At 46.4% G+C, this 20,550-nt stretch overlaps 1 protein-coding gene across 2 annotated transcripts in view; it reads left to right on the top strand.

Moving 5' to 3' along the window:
* The window catches only part of SMAD3 (SMAD family member 3), a 237,156-nt gene that overhangs the window by 12,532 nt on the left and 204,074 nt on the right, over positions 1-20,550 (top strand). The window contains exons 1-2 of one of the 2 annotated variants that reach the window (XM_030578214.1): positions 1,068-1,109; positions 3,961-4,082. The gene's annotated coding sequence lies outside the window, so the exon portion shown is untranslated. Of the gene's footprint in view, positions 1-1,067; positions 1,110-3,960; positions 4,083-20,550 lie in introns of those variants that run through there. The other variant, XM_030578213.1, reaches the window with a different exon arrangement.

The following is a 20,550-nucleotide window of genomic DNA, read 5'->3' as shown; positions in this document are numbered from 1 at the left end:
ACTAAGCTGACTCTTTATTAAGAGAACTGTTGACAGAAATGCTGCAAGTGCAGCTATCATTCTAGCCATGTGCACACTGACTGACTTCCTGGTGGCTCCTGAAACCTGTACTCTTCCCTCCAAGTTCTCTGCAGGTTGCTACAGCTTTGCCTTTAACAAATTCTTCTTGTTATGTTTTTTGTGCCAGCGTTTGCTGACTTGCAGGGGTCAGAGGGGACTAGTACATAGCTCACTCTAGCAGGGTGGGTGACATGGTCAGAGGGATGTCGTCCGACTGCTGCAAGCTGGTGGGCCTGGGCTGGAACCCATGGCCAGCCGGGGAGTGATGCTACCCGGAGCTGCTAGCCTAGCGGGGAGATGCAGGCAGCAGGGGAGTGTGGGGACAGGGCTGGCCAAGCCAATGTAAGGAAGGCGGACGGATTCTGCAGCTTACAAAGGAGGTCTAGGCAGATTTGGTGGGGCTGGGTCACTGTCCCATGCTCATCTGTGACCAGGCCGCTCCCCCACTCTGGGCAGCAGCCACCCTGTCCCACTGCCCTCACAAACATTGAAAGGGCTGGCCTCAGAACCTGGGCCTCCCTGATCGTTCGCTGTGCAGGTGCCACTGGGCACGCAGTCTGCTCAGGGGAGGATAAAGGGACAGCCGAGTTCTCCCTAGAGCACATGGGGCATGGGAGGGAGCGGGGCCAGCCTTAGGGAAAATGGCACCTTATTTTTTTTTCCGTTTGAGCTGGTCCCTCGCACCCTGAACCCCACACTGCTATTCTCAAACTCAACGAAAGGGCAGCAAAATACAGGTTCACCCAGGGTGCCATTTTCCCTAAGGCTGGCCCTGCACTTATAGGGACAGGGCTTTTAGTGCCAGCCCATGGGAGTCTGCTGGGCCTCATAGTCCTTCCATGCCAGTCTCCTCTTCCTTCTTGTTTGTGTCATTGCTGTTGCTAGGGGACTTGGTTCCACCCTGTTGCTGACTTCATTCTACTGGGCAGCGTCCTGTGGATCCTCTGTGCTGCTCTGACACCTTGTTTCTTCTGATTCTCCTACATCAAGGCAACTGATGGTTGAGATGCTTTGTTGTCCTGGTGCTGACCTTGGTGCCATCTGTCCAGGTATGCCAGCTGTCTGCTGCTGCTCTACAGCTGTCTTCAGCTTCAACGCCCCCCCACCACCCTGAGTGTGTCGCTTCCTCCTGTGACCATGTCCTGCTGCAGTCAGGGCTGCTCTCTTTCGCTGTTGCTTTCTGTGGCTATTTAATGATTGAACCCTGCTCACCGGTGCGGACTGGCCTCAGGTCCTTGACTCCTTTGTGGTAGCGTCTGCCTGCTCAGTCTGGTGTTCTCATAACTGCTCCCGTGTCTTGTCCTTTGTTCCTCCTCTGGGCAGCAGCTGACTATCCCTTTTGGGAGGCAGAATCTCAGCTCTCTAACCAACCTAGGTCTCTGTAATGGGCCACTGGCTAGTCCTTGGAAGGGTGTATTGAGAGGCCCAGCGTCACCAGGCAGAGATCCCTTCCTGTCTGTTTTGCCTTTGCCCTCAGTCTCTTGGCTGTCTGTGCTCCTGACTCTGTCTTGCTGTTGCTTTGTGGGTACTCAGGGGTCACCGCCTGGTGCTCAAATGCTCAGTTGGCACTGAATCATTTCAATGTACTGTGCCACTTGTTGGAGCATAGCGTGTCAGGGTGCCACACCTTGTGCCTTCAGTTTTCAGATCACTGCTCTTACCTGAGTGTCCTCCAGCTAGTACATCTCAGTGGGGGAGCTAATAGAGGGGGCACTGGACAAGCGGGGCTCCTAGCAGCACAAACCAGCCCTTGCCCAGGCTGTGAGGGAAGCACTCCCCCACTCTCCCCAGCTATTCCCTGCCCCAGCGTGGGACAGATTGTGGCCATGGCTGTGGCTTGGAGGGCTCCTGGTGGCTCTTCCAGGACTTCAGCCCCAAGGACAGTGACCCACCCAGCTCTGTGTTGGCACCTGCCCGTATTTCCCACTCCGCACCTAGTCCTCATGGGCTCTGCCCCAGCAGCCACCCTGGACTCACTGCAACAGTGAGCTCACCTAGAAATGGGGGGCAGGCTTGAGGGGCAGGGGATGCTGGGGCCAAGTGTGGGTGGGTGGGTTGGTAGGCTCGAGGTACAGAGCAAAGGGTGCCTGGGTCCCATTTGAGTTGAGTGGCTTCAGAGGAAAGGGAGCGGGGGGGTCCTCAGCCCTGTGGGATGGAGGCTGAGGCGTCATGGGAAGAGGTGTGCAAGGGGAACAGTGGTGGAGGATGAGGAGGCTGGGGGAGCATTAAAGGGGGTGGTAGAAGGAGAACGATTCCCAATCCCAGGGGTGTGGAAAATAAGAAGGATGGGGGAGGCTCATGGGGCAGATGGAGAGTGGATCCCTGGGTCCAGGGGCAGGAGGCTGAGGTAGGGATGAATGGGGCATATGGGGAGTGGGTTCCTGGGTCCGGAAGGATGAGGATGAGGCAGGGATGAAGGAAGCAGATGGGGAGTGGGTCCCTGGATCCGGGGGAGGAGGAGGAGGCAGGGATGAAGGGAGCAGATGAGGAGTGGGCCCTTGGATCCGGATGGGGAATGGGAATGAGGTAGGTATGAATGGGACATATGGGGAGTGGACGCCTGGGTCTGGGGGGAGGAGGAGGCAGCGGTGGCAGGGATGAAGGGGACGTACGGGGAGTGGACACCTGGGTCTGGGGGAGGATGAGGCAGGAATGAAGGGGGTGGATAGGGAGTGGGTCCCTGGATCCCAGGGGAGGAGGATGAGGTAGGGATGAAGGGGGTGGATGGGGAGTGGGTCTGGGAGGAGGAGGAGGAGGAGACAGAGATGAAGGGGGCGGATGGGGAGTGGGTCCCTGGGTTTTGGGCAAGGAGGATGAGACAGGGATGAAGGGGACAGATGGAGAGTAGGCTGCTGGATGCTGGGGGAGGAGGATGAGGTAGGGAAGATGGGGGTGGATGGGGAGTGGGTCCCTGGGTCTGGGAAGAGGATGAGGTAGGGATAAAGGGGGTGGATGGGGAGTGGGCCTCTGGGTCTGGGAGAGGAGAATGAGGCAGGGATGATGGGGGTGGATGGGGAGTGGGTCCCTGGGTCTGGGGTGAGGAGGATGAGGCAGGGATAAAGGGGGCGAATGGGGAGTGGGCCTCTGGGTCTGGGAGGAGGAGAATGAGGCAGGGATGATGGGGGGCGGATGGGCAGTGGGTCCCTGGGTCTGGGAGGAGGAGAATGAGGCAGGGATGATGGGGGCGGATGGGGAGTGGGTCCCTGGGTCTGGGAGGAGGCGGCTGGGAGAGGCTCTCAGGGGACAGATGGGGAGACCTAAATAGTGGTGAACAGAGGGGAAGGGGAATCACAATATAAGGACGCATCAACTGCTCTTTTTCAAACAATTGCTTTGTCCTTTCAGTGGCCTGTTCTTGCATCTCTATCCATTCCTTCCCTGCATCGTTATGTGTGAACTGTCTCAAGGGCTCGCTGCGACTGTGGCTTTCAACTCACGGCGGTTCCTATGAATTCTTCCCTGGAAAGGGTGTTTGCTTGGCTCCCATAGTGGAAGCCAGGGCTCCACCCCAGAACCTTTCACTGGAGCAGCACTCCCAGTCATGGCCCTGAATGCAGCTTTCTGGGAGTTTGGGATGGGGGGGATGTGGAAGGAACCCAGCTGGTTTTTGTCACCACCCAGCCCCACTCTCACCACACTTCCAGCTGTCTGGGAGTTCTAGCCACTCAGCCCTTGTGATAACGAGGCTTCTTATTTCAGTTCCTAAAATCTAGCTGTTTGTAAACGATGGCTGGTCGCTGTGGACACTGGGGTCTCTACAATAGTAATGCTATGACAGGCATTAGAAATTACCAGTAAAAAATGTAAAGTAAGAAAAGAGAGGAATTTCTGGTGAAGTGAAGCTCCTTCTGGGCTGCCTGTTCTGTAGATTCTAAAGAGCCACATTCTGACTTCCTGCAGGATTTAGGATGTGTGCTTCCATGGGCCTGCAGAGGTGAAACTGAGCGCAGGAGCTAGTCCAAAGAAGACAACTACAAAGGAAGTCTGATGCAATGTTGCCCACCTGCTCCAGGAAGAGAGAGGTAACTTTCTTTATGGCCCTGTTCCCTTCACCTACTTTCCTCATTTTAAGATAATTTTTTAGTCCATGTTTCTTCAGCTGAGTGATCTGATGTTAGCTATGGATTATCAGTTTCACTCAGGCTGGGGAAAGCTTCCACTGAAGAGGTATACTTTAGGTTTGATGAGAAGTAATATTTCCCCGTGGGAGGGTTGACGTTCACATGTGCTTCTCAGGTGCTCAGGCAGCAGTCTCGTGGTGTAGAGAAATGGGCTCCATGCTCAGCATCTGCTCCCCGTTCCCTGCATGATCCCAAAGTGGGCATGCGGCAGGAGAGTGGAGCCTGAGCAGGGCCTGTGCACCGCTGCCCCAAACATATCTGTGCTGTGGCAATGGGAAGCACAGCAGGCAAGCTGGTGCTGTGCTGCTGACCCCCCAGCCTCACGCAATGTTGAATTAGCTCTGCACTGAAGTAAGCAGCCCTCTAGTGGGTCCCTCCCTCCCTCCACTTCCATTCACCCTCAGTCAGGTTCCTAGCTCTGTGTGACCAAATTCACTGGGGTCTCATGTTGAATGAGTGGGACGATGGCTGATTTCTGCAGCAGTGGAATATAATGAAGGTCATTTCACCTATAAACAGTAGTCAAAAAAAAAAATCTCCAGCACATCTGCAAGTTTTCTTGAAGTTGATTGTGATGTTACAAATCCTGGCAGAAACATATTTGACCCTGAACTTTCCCTGAAGAATGAAGTGATAACAGGTAGGATAAACATTCATTAATATTAGCTGCTTCTTTGGGAGGCAGTTTAGTTTGGTTGACTGAATGCATTGCCTAGGGTCCAACTCTGTGCCTATAACATCCTGCGTCTGGGCTCATATTGGCTGTCCATATTCTCTAAATACCAAGCTGCTGGGCTTTTTTCAAAGACTCAGCCTCTTCTCTGGAGAGCAATGTTAGGCTTTCATTTTATCCTTCCAAATGCTATACCTCCATCGCTCTTATGAGTCATGTTTTCCAACTCCTACTATTCAACACATCACTTTTAGCCAGCAAACTTTATGGACCATGCTTGTGGAGATTAGAAATATATGTTTTCAATAACGACAATTTCGCCCCCTCCTGCAAACCTTCAAATTACAAAACAGAGAAAAGTATTTTAAACATGTAGATTAAAATTATACACAAGCTTAAATGTGTCACTCTTTGGCACAGAACCCTCCTGTCTCAGCCAAGACTTGCAACTTAGATTTCTATGCCTCTATTTTATTAGTCTTCTTTTTTTTTCTAGCAGCATGAATGTCCATATTTTAAAATCACAGTTAACTCCTTAGCAACTAAGGCCCAGATTTTAAAAGGTCTTTAGGCATTGCTGTGCTTAGCATTAAAACACCTAATTGCCTAATTTTCAAAAGGGATTTAGGCACTTTTTCAATGAGATTTAGGCTCTTAAGTACCTAAATCCCTATTGAAATAGGAGACCAAGTCTCCTAAATCAGTCATTGCAACACTGAGTGTAGCAACGCCTACTAAATACCTTTAAAAATTTGGGCCTATGCTTTGTATATTTCCTAGGGGTTTCAATCCTTGTACTAATGTACAATACTGCTTCTAAGTCAGCCTCCCTCAGTGTTCATCTGAAGGATGCCACAGGATAGATCTTCAGGTGGTGTAAATTGTCAGACCTCCATTGGCTTCAATGGCACTAAAACAATAAGATCATCTTGAGGATCTACCTCAGATGTCCTCAAACCATCATTAGCTCTAATATGGGTTTCTTAAATTTCAAGGGTTAAATAACTCTGAAAAGCAGTAGATATACTGTATTAACTTGTCTGCATCTGAGTCTCTCATTTCTAAGGACTGCAGAATTCTTCACCTCTTGTAGCCTTTAGTATACTGAGCAATTAAGACGGTAGTATTTGGGCATTAGACAAACTGCTGTGTTTGCAGGTTGGCAAAATATGTGTAAGGCATGCTTGCTGCACCTGTGTAGTATTTGTGTAAGGTATATGATATCAGGAAAGATGTCCTCCAACTGTAAGACATTGTCTGGCAAGAATCTAGGAGATGCTGCGTTTGGAAAGTGCTGCATGGCCATTGAGATGTACTCCACAGACCACGTTTTGTCTCACAGCAAACTCTATGTAAAACAGCCACTTGCATGGTTCTGGAGTTGGTGGTGTTTCCAAGTTCTGCTGTATTTTGAACTCTTTGGCCAGAGGTGAATGTATTAAATACACGTCCACCAGTATCCACAGACTTAACGGGTATAAAAATAGAAAAGTGCTCTCATATTTCAGTTCACTTAGTGAAGTTGTACAGATGGAGCATCCAGACTAAATCCAAACAAAGTTCAAAAGCAAGAACAAAGGAAACAGTGTCTGACTTATTAGTTTCACTTCTTTGCGTGGTTGCACAGTGCATTTTGGGGACCCCCCCCCCCGTGTATATAAGCATTTGTCATTTGCAGGTACTTGATGCTGGCAAATATCTGGCTTAGCTGATGTTTTTGGAAAATATCTGAAGTCGTGCTGCAGTTGACCTTAGAAAGCAAACAAATCTCAGCATTCCTCCAACAACACTCTGGATTGTTGACAGCTTCAATCACACTTCACATTGTGATGTTACATGACAAATCTGTTATCAACATCTCTGTATAATAGGTAGCAGCAGAAGGATCCATCAGATCAATATATAGTCACAATAATTTAAGAATTGCGCTTCTAAAAGTATCTTTTCTGCAATGGTTTCAAATGCTTCTTAATCCACCTACATTATTTCTCTGTCAATATAGGGAACGTATGCAATATATTTATTTTCAAGAAATATATTGCCATTGTCTGGTTTGAAAAAAAAACACAAAAAACTGACACTAAGAAAATGGAAATCTGTCATCTTCCATTGTTAAAAGATTGGTCCATGCCTGTCACAGAAGCTGATGTATACGAGTGTCTCATGAGTGACAATTATGAATGTGAATGAGAATTACTGTACATGGGATCATCCAGGCGGTACTAGAAAGTAGAGCTGCAGTCCTTTTTGGCTTTGCAAAGAGTTTGGTGTTTTTGTATTATGGTATGTGTGTAGTTTTGTAGCAGTACTTTAAAATCAATCAAACTGTTTTAAATTTAATTCTCATAGCTCTCATGTGAGACCGGCATTGTTACACTTGGGTAAACTGAGAGACAGAAGCATTACAGGACTGATTCTGCAAATCAGAGCAACAGCAAGGGAAAGAATCCATGAGTCCTCCTGATTCCCGCTCTGTTGCTCTAGATTATACTGCCTCTGAGTAAAGCGCTTTGTTGAAGAATGATGATGCCTAATGTCTTCAGAGGGATCACAATAGCTGACAGCCCATTGTATTTAAACCAAAATGCACCGGAAGTTCTTCCTGCATGCTCAGTGTTTTAACTTGAAAATTGGAACAGAAGATACTGCTTTCTCTAAAATACTAGTCTTATTTGGCTAGCCATGTAGGCATTTTACCAAAGTACCTGGCTGGGAATCAAGTGTGCTCACTGGTGGCTTGGAAACTCTCTTTTAAACCTCCCCCCAACAAATGGCAGCATGCAGCACATGTTCAGCAAACAGAAGCTTTTTGCCTCTACAAAGTGTTTGTGCCTCTCCAGTATTGCAAAGGGCACCAGTGCCAATGTGAAAATGGGCTCAGAAGGATGCTCTCTATGGCCCAAACCCACATAGTGGAAATAAATGGGAGCTGGACTGTTGATTCAGCGGGAGGAAATTAGAGATCCAGCAAAAGGATTGAAAATAGTGGAGAATACGTCCGGGGTTCAATATCCTTCTGTTTTGTCATACAGGCTTTCAACTACTTCTTGACCTAACTTTGGGAGACTGTACAAGAGAGTTCCTCTATCGCAGGGGTTCTCAAACTGGGAGTCGTGACACCTGGTTATTACATGGGGGGGTCATGAGCTGGCAGCCTTCACCCCCAAACCCCGCTATTGGAATCAACCTCCATATCTTCTTGGTGAGAAAAAAAAGAGTTGAGGTTATGTTATAGTAACTGACTTGGGCCTCTGAAATTGAAGGGCAGCATTCCCAGTATAGACTTCAAGCAGAAAAACAGCTTAAGGCCTAACTTTGCTGTGCAAGGTCTCAGGCCAGGGAAAAAAAATCTGTCCATTTCTGTTGGTTACAGAGAACAAATAGAAGAAGTTGAGCAATATGTCTATTTGGGCCAAGAAATTAACATGCTCCACCATCAGGAAGGTGAACTCTCGTGAAGAAAGAAAGCAGATTGGTGTGCATTCAATTCTATTAAGGATGTCCTCCAAGGAAAAATCAACAAGGCAACATGCACTAGCCTCTTCAGCTCAACAGTACTGCCAGCAATGTTGTACTGCAGTGAAACATGGGCGATGACGAAGACAGAGGAGCAGCAACTGTCTGACACATAGAGGGTGATGGAAAGAAGAATTTGGAGAATTTTAATCTGTGACCAGGTCCCCCTTGAAGTGATCAGACAGCAAAGTGGAGTGCAGGATGTCGTCATTGAGAGCAGGCAGAGTAAAATGCAATGGGCTGGGCCTATAGCGAGGCTCACTGACAATCAATGGACTGCAGCTGTCGCTGAGTGGTTCCCACGAGAACTGAAACCACCACTCAGCCGAGTTCCAAAGAGATGGGAAGATTTTATTGTGAAAAGACATGGCCACACATGGAGAAGGAAGGCCAGGATATGAGAAGAATGGAAGACTTGTGATCGGCGCAATCTGTACAAGGGCTGAAGGATTGATCAATCAAGGTGATGAATACAAATAATTGGATGCTTTTCTATTGTTTCATAGCTTTAAAATGGGCTTGGTTTTTATAATGAAATGTAGCCAGTTCGCTCTTGGGGTGAAGTCCCTGGACCAAGCTTGCTCCCCTTGAAGTCAATGGCAAAATTTCCATTGGCTTCAGCAAGAACAGGACGATACCCTCATGTTAATTAGGTCTTCCTGCCCTCTGGAAAGAAGTGTGTTGTTTGTTGTAGCTCGGTGGAATCTGTGTTGCAAAGCAGGAAATCCCCTGAAGGGCCAGGCAGGATCTGAAGTGACATGGCACTCACTTTCAGGGAAGAAGTTAAAGGGCCAAGATTGGGATTTGAGGAGCTGTTTAAAGCATCTCTTCCACAAAGTTAACTGTTCCTCTGGCCATGGGACCCCATGCCGTGCAAATATCATACCGTTTTCCAGACATTCTCCTGCAGTGGCAGGTTCAGTGCTGTGTGAAGAATGTTTATTAAAGGAGCTGACTCATAATGGGTGAGTGCCAGTCAGCTGTATAAACCTGTCTCACACCAGACAGTTGGACCCCATACAGTCTGGGAAGGAGGGAACAATTCCCACTCCACAGGCAGGTGGTGAGCTCCCGGGCACGCTTACGCCCAGCAGCCCTTTGTACAGCCTCACCTGATTCGCTTTCATATGGGACCAGCTAAATCATCTCCTTGCTGGGTCCTATGGTGACAGTAGCACCCACATCATCCTCCCGAGAGAGAGAAGGACTAGGTCTACACCCTGCATATGTTTCATGTGGAACTCTCATCTGATCTCCAGTTGCAATAGGGATGGATTGTTTCAGCACATCTAGCCCATACCTCTGCTTCCTGACTGAGCTAAATTTCTCAGCTGTCAAGCCCAAGAAGTATTTGTGCTGTATTCCTCCTTCAGTCTCTCTCCAGCCATCTGTGAACAAGGAAAGAACCTGCCCTCCCTGCTCTGGGGCATCAAGAACACAATGTGCATTTGGTCAATCTATGGCAACTGATCTAGGCAGGAAGGGCGGGCGTCAGGTGGCTGTTCCCCATCTGTTAGATGGCTCTTTTCCGCTGAAGATCCCTTAAGACTCCATTGACAGCTTCAGAGCCCAGTGGGCTACATAGCTTGTCTAGGCTCCATTCTGCAGCTGCTTCTGGGGCACAAATTTGGCTTTCATGAGACAAAATAGTCAGAACAACACACACTATTGTTCATATTCATATACGGGTGCATGCTTTGAATTTATAATTACGGGCTGGGTTTCTGTGTCCACTTTGTGCACAAGTGAAATTTTTCATGCACAAACTTTGGGCCAATGCATTTTACGGGTGCCATACTTGTTCTCATGGAGGTGTTAGATTATTGAAAAGGCATGCACATGTGCTCTTGGAATTCTTAGTAGGTGTTTTAATCTGAAAAATGCAGGAACAATTTTGCATGTGCACGAGTGGTGAGTGGGATGAAGATATACCCCTGATAATATAAATGTTGGTATAAAAGGCCATTTTGGTATAATTTTTTATTCTAAAGCTCTGTGAGTCTCTTAGCATGCTGCCTTTGATATATTCCCATTTGTTGCAGTTGCTGTTTTGGTGGATTGTTTGTTCATTCTTTGATTTTAATGGAACAACAAAACTGCACTGAGATATTAATAGCCAAATTCAGACCTGGTGTAAATAGATGAAGTGACTGGAGTTGCAGTGCGTCAGATCTGAATGTGGCCATACAGACATGTAACTCTCCAGGTTCACTGTGTTCATAGTGGTGCTCTGCTTCAGCCTCACCATTGTGTCTAGACATTTGCAGGGGCCGAGAACAGTTCTGCCCTGGTACATACCCCAAGTGCTGCAGTAACTAGGAGAATGGGATGGATTAAGGGCAATGCGCCAGCCTCAGCTGTGAATTCCCTGGCATTTTGTGGGCTGAAGTCAGCCAACTAATGTGGCCTAAGCCTAGTTTTTCTGTGGTTTAATTCTATATTAAATGTGACTACATTGTTCAAATAATCTCGGCCTTTTTCTGTTTGTGCAGGTAATGATGATATAGACTCATTTATGCAAGATTATCCTTTTATCACATTTCCAGACTCATTTATGAAGCTCATGTTTTCCCCCCGAGGGCATCATCAAATGAGTTAAGTTGTACTATTTGCCTCCTGCAGTGAACTGGCAGGAGCCTACTTCATTGACTGATGAGGGCTGCTGCCTTTGCCAAATAGGGTCTGTGTGATGGATATTTTACTTGTGAATATTGTAGCTGGAAATTAGCATGTTTATTGAGGTAGAATGTGTTTGTTTACATTCTGCTACCCATGGTATTACCTTTTATGACCTGAGTTATTTAGTTGAGGATAAGCATAAATGATTCCCATTTTGGCAAAAAAAATTAGTGAACTACTAGATATAGAATTATTCCTTAAGTAACTCAACTAGACACACATGCTATATGGCTCAGCGGTTAAGTGAACAAGCTCAGTTCTTTGACCTTGATTAGATTGTATCACATCAAACAGAGTGTGAGGAGTTGGTGTCATTTTTACCCACTGTTAATGCCAACCAGGCAATAGTCTGTGTAAATAAGAAAATGTAACATCTTATTTGAAGGTAGAATTAGTAAGGAAGGTTTTTGAATTCATAGAACCTCCCAGGGAAAGGAAAGTAAAATCAGGATGTACAGTAGGTAAGATAGTAGGAATTACAGGGCAGAAAAAGACCTAGGAGGGAGAGGGTCAGATTTCCCTCTCTCTGGAAAAGGACCCCTAGGGAAGCTGTAGAAAAGGAGATGACACGGGTGGTAGACCCTGGGAAAGGGACCAGGCAGGGCTGTCTCTAGCTATTCTGAGGCCCTACGCAGCCCCATGCCTCCATGGGGCAGGGAGGAGGAAACAGGGCTGGCTTAGGGGACAACAAGGAACCGCCCCCAGGACTCAACGGTGGCACGGCTAGGGCAGGGTTCCTGCACCTCCTACCTCCAGTGAGTGCAGGCCTGGCCCTGTGGCAGAGCTCAAGGGGATGGGGCAGGGGCAGAGTAGGGTCGGGAAGAGGCAGGGCAGGGGCAGGTGCCATGGGGAAGAGGTGGGGCAGGGGCTGGAGCAGCACACAGCTGTGCAGGGCACCACAAAATGCGGTGCCCCAAATTTCCTGGTGCCCTCCATAGCTGCATACTTTGCGTGTGGGTAAGGAGCGCCCTGGGACCAGGTTCCATGGAAGAAGCCTCAAGGGTCAGTGTCCTGCAGCAGAAACAGAGAGCTGGGGAGAAACCAGCAGGACTGAAAACTCAAGCCCAGATGGGTAGAGGTTGCTCTAGCTGGGTTTGGTTTGTTTGGGGGGTTCTGCATTTGCTTGGGAGACACTGGGGTGGGGAACCTGGGAACCCACTACTCTGACAGAAAAGTGGCATGTAGGTGAGCCCAGGGCAGGTGAAAGACATGCTGATGATTAGGATTGTGAGGGACACTGTCTAGACAAAGACTGACACCCAACAAGAGGTGATTTTCACGGTGACAGCTTGGCTGGTGGGCTGAGTTGTGAGAAGACGAGGGCCGGCGCTACCATTTAGGCAGCCTAGGCAATCACCTAGGGCACCATGATTATTCAGGGGGCGGCATTTTGCTGGGGGTGAGTGGCAGGCGGCTCCGGTTGACCTGCCACAGGCATGCCTGTGGACGGTCAGCTGCTCGCGCGGCTCCGGTGGACCGCCCACAGGCATGCCTGCGGCAGCTCCACTGGACCCACAGACCAACGGAGCCTCTGCAGGAATGACTGCGGCAGCTCCACCGGAGCCATGGGATCAGCGCGGGGGTGGCAAAATGGCCGTGCGCCTAGGGCGTGAGAAACCCTAGCACCGGTCCTGGAGAAGACACAAACCGCTGCAGGGCCAGAGCAGCTGTCAGCCCGTGCTACTAGACAAGGAGAACCTTTTATGCCCTGCCCCACCAGGAGAGGGCGTGCCAGTGCTGAGTCCACTTGTCTACACGGAACTGCATGGGAAACCTGTGTCAGCCTTCACTATAGAATTTTCACAAGTGAAAGGCAATTGGCTAAGCTTGATCTTAGACATGTTTTCAGGTTCATGCACTTTTTCATTAGAAGGATGTCATCATTGCCTTAGGGTACGCAATAGGACAGCCGGGATGCATCCAGGTTTTAAGATGATTTGTTGTGAGACAAGACTAGAAAGGTTGAATTTCAGTAGTCTAAGGTGGAAAGAAATCTTTCAGGTGACCTAATAGAAGCACTCATCCCTATAAAGCACAGTCAAATAAACAACTCCCCCTTGGTGAGGGCTGACACAGTCTTAAGCTCAGTATGTGGTGAAGTGAGGGGGCTCCCAAACATCTGTGTGACTGCTCAAAATCAAACCATCTATCAGGTACTGGATGCTTCCTGGAGCAGGGAAGGGGAATGGTAAATGTGGTCATCCCTCCTCTGCTTCTATGTGAGAGGCCAGCACTGAGGTAGCTCATTTTCCTTTTATGGACAGATCCTGTTAATCTATTCTCTCCTCAGCTAACCACCCTCTACCTGGCCTACGGGCACCCATTTTTTTTCCTTTTCTGGCATCCTATTGCTCCAGTGCCATCTCTCCAGGGAATTTAGGGATACCATATAGTAAATGTCTATGGGCTACATGGAGCAGAAGTGAGACTAACCAGCAGGTTTCAGTGTGGATGCCTCGTTGCTCCAAATGCTTTCATGTTCCCAGCAGGGAAATCTGCAGGCTGTGAGTTGACCTCTGCAGTGGCCCCAGTGGGGTTTGGACTGAGTGAGAAGGGCCATATTTTCCCACTGAAAATGACGTGCTACCACGTCTTACATGGATTAGCTAGGCATCCAATAGAACTGGCCATAACAGATCCTAAAAATCAAAAGTGTGGACATTCCATAAATGATTTGTCTCTCAAATCTTGCAAAATTTGGTTTGCAGACTGTGAAAATGTAAGTCACACCCCACCCATGAAAACTGTAGGGCTCAGTCTAAACTACAGTCAAATGCATCCACACTGCTCCTATCAGCACTCAGAAATGTCCATTGTTGTCCAGCTGTCAACATGCAGGCACTTGAGAACACACCTGAAGATGGCAGGGCACCATCACTGAAATGTTCACACCTCGCTGGGTTTGGGGGTGGGGGTCACTGTAGGTGCAGCACTCAGAGAACCATTTCACTACTGTCTAACACCATTATCTAAGCAAATCACACCACAGCAAGTACCATCAACAGGCCAGTTTCCAGCTGCATTGGAAGACATGGGCCTTATGCATCAGTTAGTTGTTTTGTATTGACCTTGTTGTGAATTAGTCAGTGTCTTTGCCTCGTCATATCTCTTAAGATTTGTGCGCAACCTACAGATACCAGAAAAGGGAATTTGCATGGTTGTGTGTAGAATAGAAGGTTCAGAGGGGTGATAAAGGGACATCTCCAATTATTATATTGGGAAATAAATCTGATCATTTGTAACTTGTTCAAATAGAGTTGAAAATCTGTCACTTGGTACGGTATCAGGATTTAAAAAAACAAACTATATTTACCAAATTCAGCTAGGGCTGATACATCTTCGTAAGTCATGCTTTTAGGTGTAAACTGCTTTTTTTAAAATGCATTTTGTACTGATCCAAAGTGAAATTCTTTAAATTCTTTTTTAAAATCAAACTGTTGAATATTATTTTCATTGTGCATTCATAAGTATATCATGCTGCCGCAGTGTTAAAAAAAATGATGAGGGCATGTTTGTAGTAAGAGAAACTACACAATGAAGTCTACCACACAACTACACAACGAAGAGTAAACCTTGCTGAAGTGACATCTGATCTGAAGCTTTCATGGAACTGCATGTAAGCTCAGTTGAGTCACAAAATTGATCAGGAAAATGGATGCCAGGAATTCATCATCCACTGCACACCGAAGTAGATAGAAGTCTTTCCACTGACTACATTGGGCATTGGCTTAGACCCTAATGAACTAGCTAGTGCCCATGTCATGTTCCCGTTTTGCTCTGTTGAGTGGGGAGCACTCTGACTGCAACAGCTAACACAAGTTTGAGTCTATTCAGTAGTATTGGAAGAGTGTAAGCCAAACTGCTGTAAATGTAAGTTTCATCAGTTCAAGAACTGCAATAGATACCAGTATGTATCTATCTTGCTTTGCTTGCCATGTTAACTTGATGCTGTGTGGCTCTCAAGTGTGAAATGGAGATGAATATGACTTCAGTATTACAATAACTAGTAATAAAAATTATGATTGTCTACATCTTGGAGGCACTTTCTTGTGAATAGTAAGATGAAGTGAATTAACAGCTTGAAAAATTGTTGGCCTTGGTAGAAAGCAAAACCGTAAACATTAGGATTATTTTTCCTGTGACAGGGCCATCAATGGAGAATGGTACAAATGGAGAAAATCCCATCCTCCCACAAGAAATCATTTTCAGTTTCCTTCAGCTGTGCCAATGCAAATCTCTTTATAGGAGTCCTCCAGGCCATTGGAAGATGGGGAAGATCCCTAGGCAAGTTAATAAAATTTGCTCTTGGCCTGCAGAAGTCTGTGGTTAAGTAGGATTTTCAGAAATGCCTCACTGAATGACTTATTGGACTTATGCTGCTAAACCTTCAGAAATCCTGTTCCACGCCATATGTATTGGGCCACAGGCCTCAGTGTTCAGTGTTTGAGCTCAGATAGGAAAACAGACATATCCTGTCTACCCAAATCTCTCAAACCAAAGGAGGCTGGGAGGAATCGGATCCATGATATCCCCCCTACCAGCCCCTGCAGAGATGGCTAGGCACAGAAGGAAGTGGATGCTGCTACAGGGGAGATGTAGTTACCATGGTTACTGGTACTCCCTTGAGCTCCTGCTAGAGCAATCCATTGCTGCTCTGCCCTGTATGCTGCAATCCACCCCTTCGAGTTGTGGGTACATTTCCTGATATCTACATATGGTAGGGATTGTTTTATAGAAAGTGTTGGTGAGAAGAGAAAGTAACTAATAAAACCAAGCAAGATATAGTGGTCACCATGAAATATCAACACTGATGTTGGTCTTTGCTACAGTATCTGCTGTATCTCATATTAAAGTGTAGTAAACACAACAGATACCCAAGAATCGGAAATGCCAATATGTGGTAAATGTTGTGGTTTTTTTAATTTTATTGTAGCAATTAAAATTTGGCAAGAACTGGAAAGTGCTATTCTCAGACATCTGCGTGAATAAGAAAATGTGAACTGACTTTAATGGTCTTCTTGTTTTCCATGAACATTTGTATGTGTAACTGGTTGATTTTTGCATGCAAGAATATTTGCAGAAAGTGAACAACTTGTGAATACTTGTTGCTAATGTGTTTGAGAGAAATTATGTTGCATGTGTCCAGGTAACAGTATTGAAATCAACTTGGCTGATATCTTGCTAAAATGTATTTGCATAAAGTGTTCATCGAGCAATTGTGAATCACCAACAAATTAATAAAAAACATTCTGTTGGCAGATAATTTGCAAACAGAAGAAAGGGCAGCATTTGCTGAAGGAATTGCTAACTACAAATAGCTCATCAAGCTCCAGTGGCAACCACTTTAGTTTCTGGTGCTGATTAAGGTTTTCGGTTTTTTATTCAATTGCACCTGTAAAACTTCACAGTGCCTTGCCATGCTTAATTTCAGCAAATTACTCCTACTAGAGCAAGATGAAATATAACTAACTTGGGGGAAATAGAATATACTTTAATTAAATCATCTTGCAATTAGTATTTGAGTGATGAGATAAGGTGTTTTATCTTTGTGCAAATGGCACCAAACCACCAAGGAGAGACAGCTGCAATATTCTAAAATTGGACACTATAGTCAGCTTAGTTAATTTACAATTTGAGAATATTTCAGAGATAGACAGCCAACTATTCTGGGTTATATTTGCTTAACAATTAGTTACTTACAAAGATAAATATTTACAGCATTATTCTCTTAAGGTCTGAAGCAACTCCAATTTAAATCAATGAAAGTCTTCCCATTAATTTCTTTGGGATCAGGCCCCTATTGAATGTGGGGGGGGGGGAGGTTGTTTAATAAAATTGTGTAGTAAGTTCATTGGAAAAGTGACTGAAATATATACAAAGGATTCATTGCATTCTATGGAGCTAAATATATTATAAATCAGTTGTGAATGGCAGAACATTACAATGCAAAGTAAAAACCATCGGGTATATGCTAGACCTTGACCTTTTATACATTCTGATCAATAGTTTAATACTTTGGATCTATTCTTGTGTTCTTCTTGTATTCATTATGAGCTTTAGCTCAAGGTATGTCGAGTGATGCAAATATCACTCGATCAGGAATCATTTTGTGCTCCAAGATACCCCAATCTGTAAAGTAGCAGCTGAGGAGGATTCGGTCTTAATAACATTCTGAATACATTTTTTATATAAATATAGACCAAAAATCAAATGGCATTATATCATTGCTCCTATTTTCACACTGAAGCAAGATTTTAAAGACCAGATTCCATTGAATGACTACCTGAACAGATCAATGAGATGTCATGTAAGTTATAGTGCTAGAGCAAATTGCCACTTTTTTTTGTCTAGTTCCTGGATAAAGTAAGAAGTGCTTCTTGTAGTTAGTAACAGAGCACGTATACTTGGTGCTACAGGGCCAACTCCTGGGAGTTGATGTGTCTGCTGTGTGGAGAGCACTGGTTGAATGGGACAGAGCCAGGCTTTGTGGCCTCAGAGACCAGCTCTTTTTCTGTGGGGGAGCTCAACCCGTACAACAAGTAGCAACATTGTCTATATTTGCCCACCTGTGCTCTTTTCCCAGGGGTGTAATTTGTGACTTCACTCAGCTGAGGGATGACGACAGGGGCGCTGGACAATTACAGCCCCTCCTCTGCTCTGCACAGCAAATGGCCACCTTCCCAAGTAAATTGGTACAGGAGATGTAGGGAGTGAATGGGAGCTCCCTGCCCAAAGACAGACAGGCCTGTCATCTGAGGGTGGAGTCCTGTTCCACCAGATGACAGAACAAACATGCACCCACACCCCCCTCACTGTCAGAGCAGCCCAGGAGCTCCTCCATCAAGATAAATCTTTTTGTCATGGACCCCACAACAGTTACCCTCTTTTCTCCCAAACAGCAGCCTGGGAGTTATTGCTGCCTCAGGAATACATGGTCCCAGTGAGAAGAAACACAGGGAACAGGGTACGTGGGGGGATGTTCCCTCATTCTTAGAGAAGATACTGGCCCCCTCCAAGCTCCTTACAAACTGCACCCAACTCTCAGCAGGATTGGGAGGCCCAGATATGTGCATCCTGTATCTACATGTCCTACTCTGTGAGCTTGTAAAAAGAGTCAATGGTTTCGCCTATTGTTACTGACTTGACCCCACCTGCAGTTGTCAAAGGATCTTTGTTCTTTCCCCTTTCACTTTATTGCTTTACTTTAATGTTAAGGGAGGCTTTCATTTTCTGATTGATGGGGGCCAGAGGTGTATCTCCTGCAGTACAAGGCCCCTCCGTGGGTAGAGCTCCCATTAAAGGCATCCAAGCACCCAGGGAAATATGAACGAATACTGGCTGTGAGGCAGGAGGCTGTTGGGTGGGCACTCTTCCTCACTTCCCCATTTCTTCTCCAGTTAGGCTACGGGAACTTGTGTAGTGGTTACCATGGTGCAATTCAAGCCAATGAGGGGTTGTGTCACCACCTGCCCTGTAACTTTGGGTGCCTTAAATGCTCTGCTGCTGTTGCTCACAGCCATCACACAAGCATGCAGTATGGTGAGTGTCAGTATGCTGTGCAGCTCTGCTTCAGCACTTTGACCCCAGCAGCTGGCCTACAACATAAGAGCCCCGCCCTGGTTTCCGCCACTTTTGCTTACACCTGGCAAGATGGCCCCAACACGCTTCTAGTCCTGAATTTTCCCAAAAATGTCTGCCCAGAAGTGTCCAGCCCTCTCCTAGACCACTGAGAGAAATAATACTGTTTGTTTGCTCCTTTAAAGATCCAATACCCAGCTGCTTGCCACATTAACCGGAGTTAACAGTTGCTTCCACTCAAACACAGCACTAGGGTAGCTTAGAAGAAAAGCAAAAAAAAGTTTATTAATGAAAGGATACAGGTGCCAAGTAAAAGAAACAAAGGGAGACATGGTTACAAGCAAATAAGTTAAAATACACTTTCTAATGGCTGAGACTTAACTTCAGAAATTCATAATCTTTGTTCAAGGCAGGTTCCTCACCAGTTGTTGTGCTTTCCCAGAGATTTCAACCCCCTTGGTTGAAGGCCATCTTTCTCAGCTTGCAAGAGCCTGGCCTCTTGTATCTGTCTAGTACTGGATGCCAGGATGGCTACTTCTCATTCTTATATCTTCCCAAACATATATGTTCCCAGACTCAGGACAACTTCCTTCTGTTCTTCCCATCTTGGGGACTCTCCAGCCCCCTGCTCATTCGTATGTAAATTGGGCATCCATTGTTTTTGGTGTAACTTAGCTAAATTTCATTGGAGATAGGTAGATAGCTAGCTGCCTTCCCTCTTGTCTGGGGGAAAAACCTGTTTCTCCCTGTCTGTGGTCACAGATTTTAAAGATTATCAGTGAGCATCTATGTTTACTCACTGTAGTGTTAATACAGACATTTTACAATGATAGTAATCACCAGTGTGTCACTAGCTTTCAGAAAAGCTCTTACTCAATACACTTTGATAATATAGTAATATTGTACACAATCAGTTGATTCAATTATATATCATTTGAGGTTCAGACCCGCACAAGTTGCTATCTCCCCCACTCACTAGGTTGATGACTGGTTACCTTTTATGTAAACAGGGCGTCCTTGTCTGTGCCTGATGACAGGCAAATACCCATGCAGTTGTCCAGGGCAGACTGCACTTATGCGTTGCTCGCCCGACACATTTGAAGAACACAATGGTAGCACTTATTCATAACACTTTGTAAACACTCTGTAAGAAGATTAATGCTCAGGGAATTGTTATTTTTCCAGTGATATCTTACATGACACCTTTTAGGAACAGCTTGTGATGACAGTGTATATTAGATGTAGTAAATGTGTCAGGCCTGCCAAGAGCTGCTGACACACAGCCGCAAACCACAGATGGGCCTCCATGTCCCAGTCGTTCTCTACTCCCCCATCCTGCCAGCTTGTCTCCTCTCCAGGGCCAAGAGGCTGTTGAATGGCTCCCTGTTCCCCCACAGCCTTACTGTGGGAGCTGAGGGGATTTCCACAGCAGCTCTCATGCTCTCTGGGGCCAACCATCCCCTTCCTTACAGGCTCTTTTTACCTTGAAACTGAACTAGTAGTGAAGTGCCTTTTTACTTCTCTTTGGAGGACAGATAGTGATGTGAAGGACCGATTTATGGAGATGAGGAGCCAAGCCTGAGAAGGAGAACAGGTCTCAGTGTCCTACTCTTCCACACTCAGTCATCTCATGCTGCCTGCCACACTAAAATGTTGGTGCATGGAGCCGGGGGGCCTGGCTGCAGAGAGGGAATGAGAACTGGGCAGGAGGTTGTCATTGGCTAGAATGAGAATAGGAGGTGGGATTCTTTATGCCAGCATGTTTCACTAGTGTTTTGTTGCAGGGATGGTGTCCCTAGCCTCTGTTTGCCAAAGCTTGGAATGGGCGACAAGGGTTGGATCACTTGATGATTATCTGTTCTGTTAATTCCCTCTGAATCACCTGGCGTGGCCACTGTCAGAAGACAGGACACTGGGCTAGAT

This window comes from Gopherus evgoodei, chromosome 10 (assembly GCF_007399415.2).
Source record: "Gopherus evgoodei ecotype Sinaloan lineage chromosome 10, rGopEvg1_v1.p, whole genome shotgun sequence".
NCBI lineage: Eukaryota > Metazoa > Chordata > Testudines > Testudinidae > Gopherus > Gopherus evgoodei.
The sequence above is the reverse complement of the archived record's forward strand: the minus strand, read 5'-3'. Positions and strand labels throughout refer to the sequence as shown.